The sequence below is a fragment of the Trichosurus vulpecula genome, chromosome 3 (genome assembly GCF_011100635.1).
Source record: "Trichosurus vulpecula isolate mTriVul1 chromosome 3, mTriVul1.pri, whole genome shotgun sequence".
NCBI lineage: Eukaryota > Metazoa > Chordata > Mammalia > Diprotodontia > Phalangeridae > Trichosurus > Trichosurus vulpecula.
In genome coordinates, this window is record NC_050575.1 from 207,702,134 (window position 1) to 207,714,879 (window position 12,746).

Consider the following 12,746-nt stretch of genomic DNA (forward strand, 5'->3'; position numbering starts at 1 on the left):
ATGGGGTAGTGGCTCAGGCTGTTCAAGGTTGAGCACTACAGGGAAATAGGATTTCTGGAAAGAGATCAAGAAGAGGTAGTTAGTATATGGTAGAGTAGAGAATTAGATTAGATTTGGAGTCAGAAGAATCCGCATTCAAAAATTCAAATTTTGGCTTTGCCGTGGTGTGTGTGTGTGTGTGTGTGTGTGTGTGTGTGTGTGTGTGTATACAGAGAGACAGAGCCTATATAAACATGCATGGATTGGAGTAGATTGCTACTAAGGTCCCTTCCTCAGTTTTTAAATCTATCATTCTAATTTATAGCTAAAAGGGACCCTAGGAAATTTTAGTGCCATCTGTGTGTTCGGTGGGGCAAGAGCTCTAGGGAGGGGCACATAAGCTACTTCTAATTCCTTAATTAAAATATTTATAATCACCAATATCTTACACCATATACCAAAATAAAGTCAAAATGGGTTCATGATTTAGGAGTAAAAGTTGATACTCTAAGTAATTTGGGAAAGCAAGGAATAGTTTACTTATCAGATTTGTGGAAAAGTAAAGAATTCATGACCCAACAAGAGATAGAGAGCATTACAAAATGCAAAATGGATAATTTTGATTATGTCAAATTGAAATGTTTTTGTACAAAAAAAGCCAATGCAACAAGAATTAGGAGGGAAGCAGAAAATTGGGAGAAAATCTTTGCAACTAGTATCTCTGATAAAGGCCTCATCTCTAAAATATACAGGGAGCTGAGCCAAATATATAGGAATACAAGCCATTCCCCAATTGAGAAATGGTCAAAGGATATGAACAGGCAGTTTTCAGAGGAAGAAATTAAAGCTATCTACAGGCATATGGAAAAATGCTCTGGATCGCTGCTGATTAGAGAAATGCAAATCAAAACAACTCTTAGATACCACATCTCTCCTGTCAGATTGGCTAAAATAACAAATCAGGAGAATGATAAATGCTGGAAAGGATGTGGGGAAATTGGGACATTGTTGCATTGCTGGTGGAGTTGTGAGCTGATCCAGCCATTTTGGAGGGCGGTTTGGAACTATGCCCAAAGGGCTATAGAAATGTTCATACCCTTTGACCCAGCAATACCACTTCTAGGGTTGTATCCCAAAGAAATCACGCAAGCAGGAAAAGGACCCATATGTACAAGAATATTTATAGCAGCTCTCTTTGTGGTAGCCAAGAATTGGAAATCAAAGGGATGCCCATCAATTGGGGAATGGCTGAACAAACTGTGGTACATGAAGGTAATGGAATACTATTGTGCCATAAGAAATGGGGATGATGCAGACTTCATAACAACCTGGAAAAACCTACACGACATAATGCTGAGTGAGCGGAGCAGAGCCAGGAGAACGTTGTGCACAGCCACAGATATATGGATTCCGTGAGGACCAACCCTGACATACTGCGCTTTTCTCAGCAACCTAAGGGGCAAGGACAACTCCAGGGGACTCACGATGGAGAATGCTATCTTCATCCAGACAAAGAACTGCGAAGTTTGAATACAGACTGAGGCACACTACATGCTTGCCTTTTCTGCTTCTCTTTTGTTTTTGTTTTTGGGTTTTTTTTTTTTTTTGGTTCTGTTTCTTCTTTCTCATGATTCATTCCATTGGTCAAAATTCTTCTCCACGACTTGACTAGTGCATAAATTAATTCAATGCGAAGTTATACATGACAGTTATATGAGACTTCATGCCGTCTTGGGGAGGGAGGGGGGAGGGAGGGGAGAAAAACTGGAACTCAAAACTATGTAGAACCGTGAGTGGTAAACTAAAAATAAAAAAAAAAAGAGTAAAAAAAATATTTATAATCATAATATTTCTCTCATAATAATTAGTAGAGTTATAAGTTATATAACTGGGGGGGCTGTCAGCCCCCTTTCTACTACCCCTTTCCCTATACAAGATTTTGCTGATTTCATTTTGTCTGGGAAGCTGAAATTCTTTGTCCTGATCTTGTATAACCAACTTAATTTGTCTAGAGCAGTGGTTCCCAATTTTTTTTGTAGTTATTCCATGAATCCCTTTCAATGAAAAAAAATGGGTTGTGAACCCCAAAGGGTAATTTAGTATGCTACTTATAGTATTGTCTTAGATTTATTAAGTGCTTATAATAACTTTTGACCCTCTCCAAAAGCTTGAAATTAAAATTTTCATTATATAATTATAAAATATAAAATTTTATTCTACCTGCAATTATGAGTACTAAATATAAAATTGTAAAATAAATTATAAGATAATTATGAATATTTTATATGGGATATTCAGTAAGAATTAAAAGAAATAATCCAATAAGACCTCATATGCTTATTATTTGTAAGACGTCATACTAAATTTATTTTGCAAATTTTGTTGAATATAAATAATACTTTAGTGAAATAAGTTACAACTTGGAAGAGGTTTAATATAATCTTTTAAACTTAATTTTGATGTACTTCTTTATTTGAACAAAGGTTTACAACAGACCTGCACAACTTGGCAGTGGATAGGGGCCAAAATTAAAATAGGCTAAACTTCTTCAGGCTGCATATAGATTTTTAGCAGCTTACTTTCCAAATAAAGGTATAATTAATGATTAAACTTTCTCAAAAATACTTTTTTTTATTGGGACATAATCTAGAAATTGCAATCAGCAAACACTTTTTATGGCGTCACCTTCAGTAAAAGACTTCCTAGCAGCAGCAATTTCTTTAGAAGTCTGAAAAATAACCTTAGTAGTTACCTCATTTTCTGAGTTTACTTTCTTGAAATACTGTTGTTCCCTACTGAGATTTTTCAACCATTTTTGGCTTTAATTTGTTTTTCATTGGTATCCAATTTGCTTAAGTCAGGATGTTTTGATTCAAAATGGCAATAGAGAGTGTATTCCTTTGCAACTTCTCGGCAAACAAGGCACAGTATTTTGACTCTTGTGTAAGTGAACAAGTATCTATTTGTCCACTCTGGATTAAATACCCTATGTTCTGATTCACTCTTCCATTTCTTTTTATCACACATTTCACAAAGTCACCCCAGAAACTTTCATGTTAGAACCAAAAAATCTCCACTGCAACTGCTTACATATAAAAAATACTGAACTGAGTGTCTGACCTTGGAGAAAGAGCCAGACACTCATGTAAACTTGGAGGGCAGCCTCGAAGTGAAGGAGGGGAAGAATCTCTCATTTTGTTGCCTTTCATCGTATAGGGGTTGTCAGCTGTGTTGGCATGTGGCTGCACTCACTTTGTCCCTATTCAACTCCAGTAACAACTGAAAACACGGCGAAAAGATACAACTCTTGATGATTCTGCATAGAACTCATCTTGCACAATGGCAACTCCACCCGGGAAGTTACATGAAAGGCACAGTAGTGACTTGTGGAAGGCTGGTTAGGTGGGGCACAGGCAAAGCACTCATTACATCTTTACTTTCTTTTACATCCTCTACGTTTCTATGGCTGCTCAAGATCCTTTGGTGGGCTTCAAGTGGCCTGCAGGTCATGTGTTGTACAGGCCTGGTTTACAATATGTTGCTTCACACCAAACAATTTCATTTATTTCTATGTTTATTTAAAACAAGATTAAAGTGAAAGTGCTTGCTCACACAAATATGTGGTAGAAAATGGTAGGAGATTTTTATAAGGTTTCTGCTGAGAGGTATACATTCATTTTTTATTTTTAGCTACCTAGCTAATTGCTAGTTACAATACAAAATATTTGCTTCTCTATTGGCTAATGAAAGATACTGTATTAAATAATTAATGTATTTAACATTGATTGCATATATTACTCTTTAAATGACAGTTTTGACTTGCTGTAGAAACAAGCCTTTAACTCTTCAAATATGCACATATTTTCTTGTTGTCACAGAAGAAAATATATTTGTAGCATAATTTGACAATTATTTACTACTTAAGGTGCCAAAAAAGAATTTTTTAGTGTAAACTCCTGGAACATTGTCATGAACTCTTTGGCAGTTTGTAAACTGCTAAATAGGAACCGTTGACCTGAATTAATCAATGGTTGACTTGCTTTCAGATTTAGGATGGGCCATTAAAATATCCACTGTTTTTCAATCTTTTATGCACAGTGCTTTTTGGGCCATGGTTGACTATGGTGTCATGCTCCTAATTTATCTGACTAACCTCCACATCCAATTGATCATGGCAATGTTAGGTCATCTCTTCAGGACACACTACACATATATGAAACAGAAACATATCATTTTGACTAGAATGAATTACAATTTCCATGCTGTTTTAGGGGGAGACAAGGGATAAGGAAGGAATTATGAAAGGTGTACAGCTAAAAAAATTTGGGTGACAACAGATAACATATCATTTGGTGCTTTCTGATATTTGGCAGTTATTATGGTAGCTTTACTTGGACTTTTCTTATATGACTGCTGTGCTCATGGATTGCGTAGTTTTCCAATACCTTCCAGTAATTAATTGCCAAGAGCTGTGAAACTTTATAGACATTGGTAATTAATTGGATTGGATAGTTGAGGGGGGAGGAAGGTTTTAAAAAAATTTTATACTTCTTCATAGCACCTGACTCAATGATAGTACACAGTAGAAATTTAATAAATGTTGATAAACATGTAGCTTCTGGAACTGGATAATCTTATTGATTTTCTTAGAGCCCTTTTATGATTCTGAACCACTTTTACCTAGGACACATAATGAAGATTATGCTTCTATTATATAATAACATCAGTGGTAGATTGTACTGTACTGTTTGTCAATTTAAATATAAATCAATTTGTCAGGGTTGCAAATCTCTCTCAAGTAAGAATAACTAGAAACAGTTTAGCTGCAAAGTTTTCTGCCTAACAAATATTTTTGCCCTTTTTTTAAGAAAAATACATGAGTGGTTGTTTATAAAGGACCATTTTGGAGAAGAGATGGACAAATGATGAATTCTAATATGTGCTTTGGAATGGACAGATGATAAATCCTTTTGAATAGAAAATGTTATTTTGTGCACCTTTTTTCTGGCTCTGAACCCACTATTTAATTTTTAAAATGTTTTGATACATTGTTTTCATATCACAGCACCTTCCCTTTAAAAAAAAAAGTAAGTTAAATTACTTCATATAGTCTCCAAGATTGATAGAGCATGTAACATTATGCATGCATGAGTACATTGTTTCTTTACTGAGAGGAAGTATTTAGCAGCATTTGTTATTACATTTTATCTAAATTTTATTTGTAGTTGTAGTTATTGTATCTATCCTCCATGTTCTGTTTTCTTTGTATCAGTTCATATAAGTTTTCTTTTAATTCCTCATATTCATTATTCCTTTTGTCACAATTTAATGTTCCAAAATATCCATATAATACAGATTGTTGTCGTAACTCATTTGATGGGATTGTACTTTGTTTCCAGGTTGTTATTGTTTTTTAATTTGTTTTTATAGAAAGTGCTTCTACAAACATTTTGATGTATATGGAATCTTTTTGTCATTGATCTCTTTGGTCAATGTCTAGTAGTGGTGGCCCTGGGTCAAAGAATATGAACAATTTAGTCACTTTTTCTCGTGTAATTCCAAATTATTTTTGAGAATTGTTGAAGAATCCATAACTTTACCAATGGTATATTAAAGTGCCCATCTTCTCACAACCCTGTGTAGGGTAAGGCACTGGCAGCTGGGGCATTGTGGTAGCAGGGACAGAAAGGGATCTGGGGGAAAACCTCATCTAGAAGATAGTGCTTGAATTGAGACTTGAAGTAAGGAAGAAATTGCAAAAGACGGAGGTGAAGCTGAAGAGCATTCCAGGCTTGGGGATGACCAGAAAAGGCAAAATGGAATGGAGTTAGGAGATGGAATAAAGTGTGAGACAAGAAGACCAGTATAACTGGAACTTAAAGTTCATGGAATGGAGTAATGTATGATAAGACTGGAAAGTTAGGATGGGATCAGGTTGTAAAAAGGTTTAAAATGCTGAATAGAGGAAATTATATTTGATCCTAGTGGTAAAAGAGAACCATTGGACTTTATTTGATGGGGAAGATGGTGGTGGGGAGAATGACATGGTTATACCACCCCCCCCCCCAAAAAAAAAAAACCTGTTTCTTGGGGCAGGTTTGTGAGAATGGATTGAGTGGGAGAGATTTCAGTCTGTGAAATCAATTAGGCTAATTTTTAAAAATACAAATTTAACATGGTAGGGACAATATTTTCCTATTTGTATTTCCTTCTGAATTTTTTTTTGGTCTTCTGTATTCTTCTAAAATACTTTATTGATACTCTTCTTTTTGTGCTTTTATTACTATCTACTAATCCATCTATCCATCAAAAAGAGATTCTGTCCCATGTATAATAAGTATAGTTAAGCAGAATATTTCGATATGTTGGCAACGTATATATGTTGGCAATGTCTTTATGGCTTCTTTTGAAGGAATGACTAAAATCCCTCCTTACTGCTGTTGCTGAAAGCCCATCTTTTTTCATTGATACTTAGCAAGACAGGAAATCTTATATTTGGGGGGTACAAAATATCCTTTGCTTTTAGGAATACATTTTGGTTTTTACTTTGACTTTAAAAAATGAGTAATCTAGTTATTTGGTCTAATTTTCTCTAACATATTTACTGTTGTTTCTTGTTTGATATTGATGCTCTGAAGTTTGACCATGGTATTTCTTGGTGAATTTAAACTTGAGGTTTCTTTCATTGGTATCTTGTATATTTTCTCAGTCTGTAGTTTGCCATATTTGCAACACTTTTGGGCAGTTTTCCTTATATGATCTCTTTAAAAATGGCATTCAGATTTTAAATTTCATTTGTTTTCTAGAAGGTCTGTAACTTAGTTTTTTTTTTTCTTTCTATCCTATCTTCAAGCTCATTTTCTTTGACTTTATGTTTAGTCAGTTTTTCTTACATCTTCAGATTTTTGAGTTTCAACTGTTATTCTTCTTCCCAAAGACTATGGTTTTGGAGAGGTTCTCTGTCATTTGCCATGAATGTGCTACTTTTTTTGATCTTTTTGGTTTATTTTCAGAGATTTCAAATTTCCATGCTTGTTTCCATCTTTATTTCTTTTAATCTGTCTTTTAATTTTCTGATTGTTTTTCTGAACATTTCTTGAGAGTTCTGTTATTATCTGAGGGGTCTTATAGATTTTATTGCAATGCTTTCCCTTTCTTTGGGATTTTTAAGTTGATTTTTTTGTAGTATTAATTGCATAGATTCTCGTGATTGCTCTTTTTTCTTTATCAGTCTCTGTTGGTTTTTCTATGATGGATTTTTTTTCCCTAAGGCTTCTTTGCTTTTTTTTTTTCCATTAATTCTTTGCTCTTTGCCCCATTTCTTGCCATTTTATGATGTTGTGGAGAGGAATTATATTTAGCTGTTACTAGAAGTTTACTAGAAGCCCCATATATTTCCCTTATTTTTTTAAATTTATTTGTTGCATTTATTGCTGTTTGAAGGGTACTGAGGTAGGGGGCTGGCTTATGTCAACCTTCTCACTTAGCTTTCTTGTCAGAAGTCCCCGTCTGTTTGTATACAGTATTGGAGCAGATAGTCACGTTACTGTTGGGTCCCTCTTCTAATTCTCATCTTGTTATCTTCTATCTCCTATATCCATGTAAGCTGGATAAATTCATGAAGATTTACCCACTAGGCTGTGAAGAGATAGGAATTAAATTGTGAGCTTTTAATTTTTATTTGACACATTTTGTGTCATTTTGGAGTCATGGGGGAAGTCGAACTTAGATATAATAACTCTTCTCTTACTTAGCGTAAGTCCCTGAGACCATTATTTTAAATAACTTTACCATCCTGTATACCTTCATACCTTTGGTGGGTGGGTGTGTGCATGCGCACAGGCACACACACAGATGCTTTCTTTAAATGTTTTGTTCTATGCTGAGCAAGAATGGCTTTATGAATTGCTGTAAGCAAAAGTTGATCAGCAACATTCTTAGACCTCATTCCAGACCTGTGCAAAAAGCTGACTCTACCAATAGCCAATGTGAACTTATATTCACACTACCTTGGGTTAACTAGTTCTAAAGAAGATGTTTTAATTCTCTGTTACAAAACTTGAAATAACATGTTATTTCCAGTCGTTTCATGTGAAGTGACTATGAAACTCCTGAAATACTATATAAAGGTAAATCCCTTAAATTTTGGCAAAGATAGAAGGAGATGAGAAGGGGAAAGTGGGATATAGGAAAGGACTTTAGAGAAACTGAGGCCTACAAAGTTCCTAAGATCACGTAATAAGAATTATAGCGATCCTTCAACCTTGTGGACATTTGACTTAATAGAAATTTGACGACCTCACCAGCATCACCCAGCATGTATTATTCCATCTCTTCCCCTTAGGGTCATAGTTTACCTGATGTCAACATTCAAGACTGTAGTGTGGCTGGATTTAACAAATGTTATTGCAGTGCTTCTAGCTCCCCCAGTTCATTGAAAAGTGTCTGTTGCATAACCTCTCTTTCCTGATTGCAAATGGTACTTTTAGTAATGAGTATTAAATTAATATGATATTTAAAGATTTATGAAGTCTTTTTCTCATGATAACTTTCCTTTATTTCCAGTAAACAGACATGGAGATAGATACATGTATTGTTTGAGACAGGGATAAACAATTATTGATAAGAGTGAAGACTCAGGTGGCAGGGTCATTTGTAGTGGTTTCTAGAGGTTTGTTATAGCTTGACAGTTGCTTTTTCTTTCAATTCTTTTCTAATATCTATTCCTCATCTTTATAGGTACAAAACCTTATTTTCCCCCTTATTTATTAGGAGCGAACTAGACTATTGATTTGATTCATTTCAACGAAACACATGAATTTCTTTAAATTTCTCTTTCTCAAATTCAGCTGTCCTTTCCATTCCAAGTGCTATCACCTTTCTTTAGACTCTGATTACCTTAAACTTGGAAATAGCAATAGCTTCCTTTCTACACTGGTTTCTTTGTACCTAGTCTACTTGCTTTGCACGTTACCTCCAGATTATTCTTACTGAAACACCACATTAATCATGTTGGTGCAGACCAGTAATATTCTGTGGCTCTCCATCAACTACAGGATAAAGGCTAAGCTTGGCATTTTAGAAACCCTTTCTACTAGTTATTTGTCATTTTTTTTACCATATATACTACTTTTTATTATAGGATATTTTCCATTTGCCACCATCATTTCCCAGCCATCTTCATGACATGCTACCTATATTCTGGTCATCACCTTCATCTTTCATGAATTACAACCTTACTCTCTGCCTCTGGGTCACTGGCACTGCTAAATAGGCTTTTGTGTTATCTTGTGGGAATCAGGTGGGGGAAGCTGCATGGCACAGTGGATAGAGCACCATACCTGGAGTTAGGAGAATTTGAGTTCAAATCTGGCCTCAGACACTTATTAGCTGGGTGATCCTAGACAAGTCGCTTAACTCTGTTTTGCCTCAGTTTCCTCATCTGTAAAATGAGCTGGAGAAGGAAATGGCAAACCACTCCAGTATCTTTGCTAAGAAAACCCCAAATGGAGTAATAAATAGTCACATAGTACTGAAATGACTGAGCAACATTAAATTATGGCTTATCTTTCCTCCATTAGGGTATAAACTACTAGAGGGCTAGATTAAGATTATCTTACTTCCTTGTATCTGTGTGCTCACTATAGTGTCTGGAACATAGTAAAGCACTTTATCTATTTTGGTGAATTGATGAGTATAGCTATCATCTCTCTAGGATCTTAGAATCATATACAGTCTAGATTTGAAAGGGCCCTCGGAAACCATCTCATTCAAACCCCTCACTTTAGAGATGAAGGAATTTAGGCCTTCATTAACTATTTAACAGTTCAGGAGAGCTTAATTGGCTTGTCTGAAGTCACACAGGTAGCAAGTGGCAGGGCTGAGATTTGAATGAAGGTTTTCTGACACCAAATCTACATCATGCTTATTCCCCGTTAACTGTATTGTAACTTTTTAGAGGGCATATAGACCGTGTCTTATACTTCATTGAATTTCCTACAGTATCTAAGAATGACCCTTCCGCATTGTAGAGTCAATATTTGTTGGAAAGTGACAGTTTGTAAATTGGAATGCTAACTTACTAACTTATATAGATGGATGTTTCCAGTGGTGGGAATTGTAGCATATTTCCCTTCCCGGGATAAGGCTGCTTAAGGAGCTGAAATGGTTACCTGTAGTTGGATCAGTGAACATGGGAACTAGTCAGTCCATTAACAACATGTACTACGTGCCAGGTATTGTACTACACTGAGGGTTATAAATACAGAGACTGAAATAGCCCTTCCACTTAAGGAGCTTTCATTCTATAGGGGGAAGCAACATGTACATATATAAGTATTTACAGAATAAATACAAAGTAAATAGAAGGTAGTTAAAACAAGGCAGGAACATTACCAGTTAGGATAAGAAAAAAACATAGAATGTGGTCCTTGAGCTGCTCTTGAGGAATGCTATGAAGTGTCAATAAGGAAGGGGGTACGTTCTAGGTTGGGTGGACAGTAAGCATAAAGGTGTAGAGATAGATAGGAGGTGCAGTGCTGGGTCTGAGGAGCATAGAAAGGCCAATTTGACTGGGCCAATGAGTGTAGAAAGGGTAATGTATAATGAAGTTGGGGAATTATTTTAAGGCCAGGCTGTAAAGGGCTTTAAAAGCCAAACAGGATTTTATTTTTTAGCCAAGAGGTAATAAAGAGGCACTGAAGTTGATTGAATATGGGAGTGTCATGCTCAGATCTGCAATGAATGAAAATCATTTTTGCAGCAGTATGGAGGATGGATTGGAGTGGGAAGAAGCCTGAAGTAGGGAAACTGATTTGGAGGCCATTGCATTACTTGGGTAAGAGGTGGATAAGGGCCTGAACTGAAGTAGTGACTTTATGAGTAGAAAGAAGAGGTTAAATTCAGGAGATACTGAATAGAAATGGCAATATCTGGCAACTGAATGTGTTTGTGAGATGAAGAGAGTGAAGTTAGGGATAATATTGTGGTTATGAACATGGGAACCTGGAAAAATGGTAGTGCCTTTGACAGAAGTAGGGATGTTTGGAAGAGCAGTGTTTTTTTTTTTTAACGTTCTAAAATTATTTTTAAAAAGTAATACTTTATTTTCTCCCCCAAATACATGTAAAAGCAATTTTTAACATTCTTTTTTTTTAAAGTTTTAAGTTCCAAAGTCTATCCCTCCCACCCTCTTCTCCCTCATCTCTGAGACAGTAAGCAATCTGATATAGGTTATATATGTGTAATCAGCAAACTCAAACTGAAAGGAAGGAAGGAAGGAAGGAAGCAAGCTCTGTTATGTATTCAGATGCCATCAGATTGTTCTCTGGAGTAGCATTTTTCATTACGAGTCCTTTGGGACTGTCTTAGATAATTGTATTACTGAGAGTAGCTAAGTTATTCATAGTTGATCATTGTACGATATTGCTGTTACTGTGTATAATGTTCTCCTGGTTCTGCTCACTTCATTTTGCATCAGTTTGAGTAAGTCTTTCCAGGTTTTTCTGAAAGCATCCTGTGTGTCATATCTCATGGCACAATAATATCCCATTACAATGATATACCACAGCTTGTTCAGCCACTCCCCAATTGATGGATATCCTCTCAATTTCCCATTCTTAGCTACCAAAAAAAGAACTGCTATAAATATTCTAGTACATATGGGTTTTTCCATTTTTTATGATCTCTTTGGGATACAGACCCAGTTGTGGTATTTCTGGATCAAAGGGTATGCACAGTTTTATAGCCCCTTGGGTATAGTTCCAAATTATTGTAGTGGGTTTTGGAAGGAAAGAGGAATTCTCTTTTGTACATATTAAATATGTGATGCTTAGGGGAATGCCATTTTGAAATCTCTTTTAGGCAGTTGTTGATATGCGGCTAGAATTCAGGAGTGGGACTAGGACTCGATATATAGATCTGTGAATTGTCTGTGTGGAGATGATAATTGAATCCAGGGTCACTATCAGTATAGATAGAGCAGAGAAGATGGCCCAGGTCAGAATCTTAGGGTATAGCCTCTATAGGAGAACAGGATGATGATCCAGCAAAAGGAGAGGGAAGAGCAGGCAGATAGGTGAACAAGAGTATTAAAAAAAAAAAAAACCAGGCATATAAACAAACTGTCTGACAAACAAAAAAATTTATATTATTGCATGTCTGTAACTTCTTGTTTTGTGATCAATCCTACACTTAAATGTGTCCCCATTGGCCTTATTTTCCTACTTCTAGATGAACACCTTTACCATCTGTATATTATGAATTCCTTATTGTTAATGTTGTCTTTATGTGGTTGTAGTCCCTGTATATTGGTCTTCTTCCCCTTTTGCTCATAAACCTTCCCATATTTTTCAGATCTTTATATCCATTGCCTTTTGGGGGTGCGATATATGTATATATCTATATTTATCTATCTATAGGTTGAAACCATTTTGGACACTATTCTGTAGCAATCTTTTTGCTTCTCAAAAGTGAGTATTCTCATGCTGGAATTCTAATCTCCTCTTTACTATGGGAGAACAGGAAAAACTCTCTGATTCTTTTTTACTTTGAGAGACCAGCTCAATCCTTAGGATGGTGGTTCCCCTTTGTGAAGGTGAAGTAATAGATCTTTCTATAAAATAAGTAATCACCTTACTGACTTAATAAATATCTCTTAAATCCTTTTAAAATATTTTTTCATAGATATCTTTTGTTTTTTACATCTCTTTACATTTGCCAATATGTCTCTTGCCCTATACCCTTCCAGAGAACCATTCTTACAGCAA

At 35.6% G+C, this 12,746-nt stretch overlaps 1 protein-coding gene across 1 annotated transcript in view; it reads left to right on the plus strand.

Moving 5' to 3' along the window:
- NCOA1 (nuclear receptor coactivator 1) overlaps nt 1-12,746 on the plus strand; it is a 228,768-nt gene that overhangs the window by 20,790 nt on the left and 195,232 nt on the right. The gene's annotated exons all lie outside the window — the stretch shown is intronic.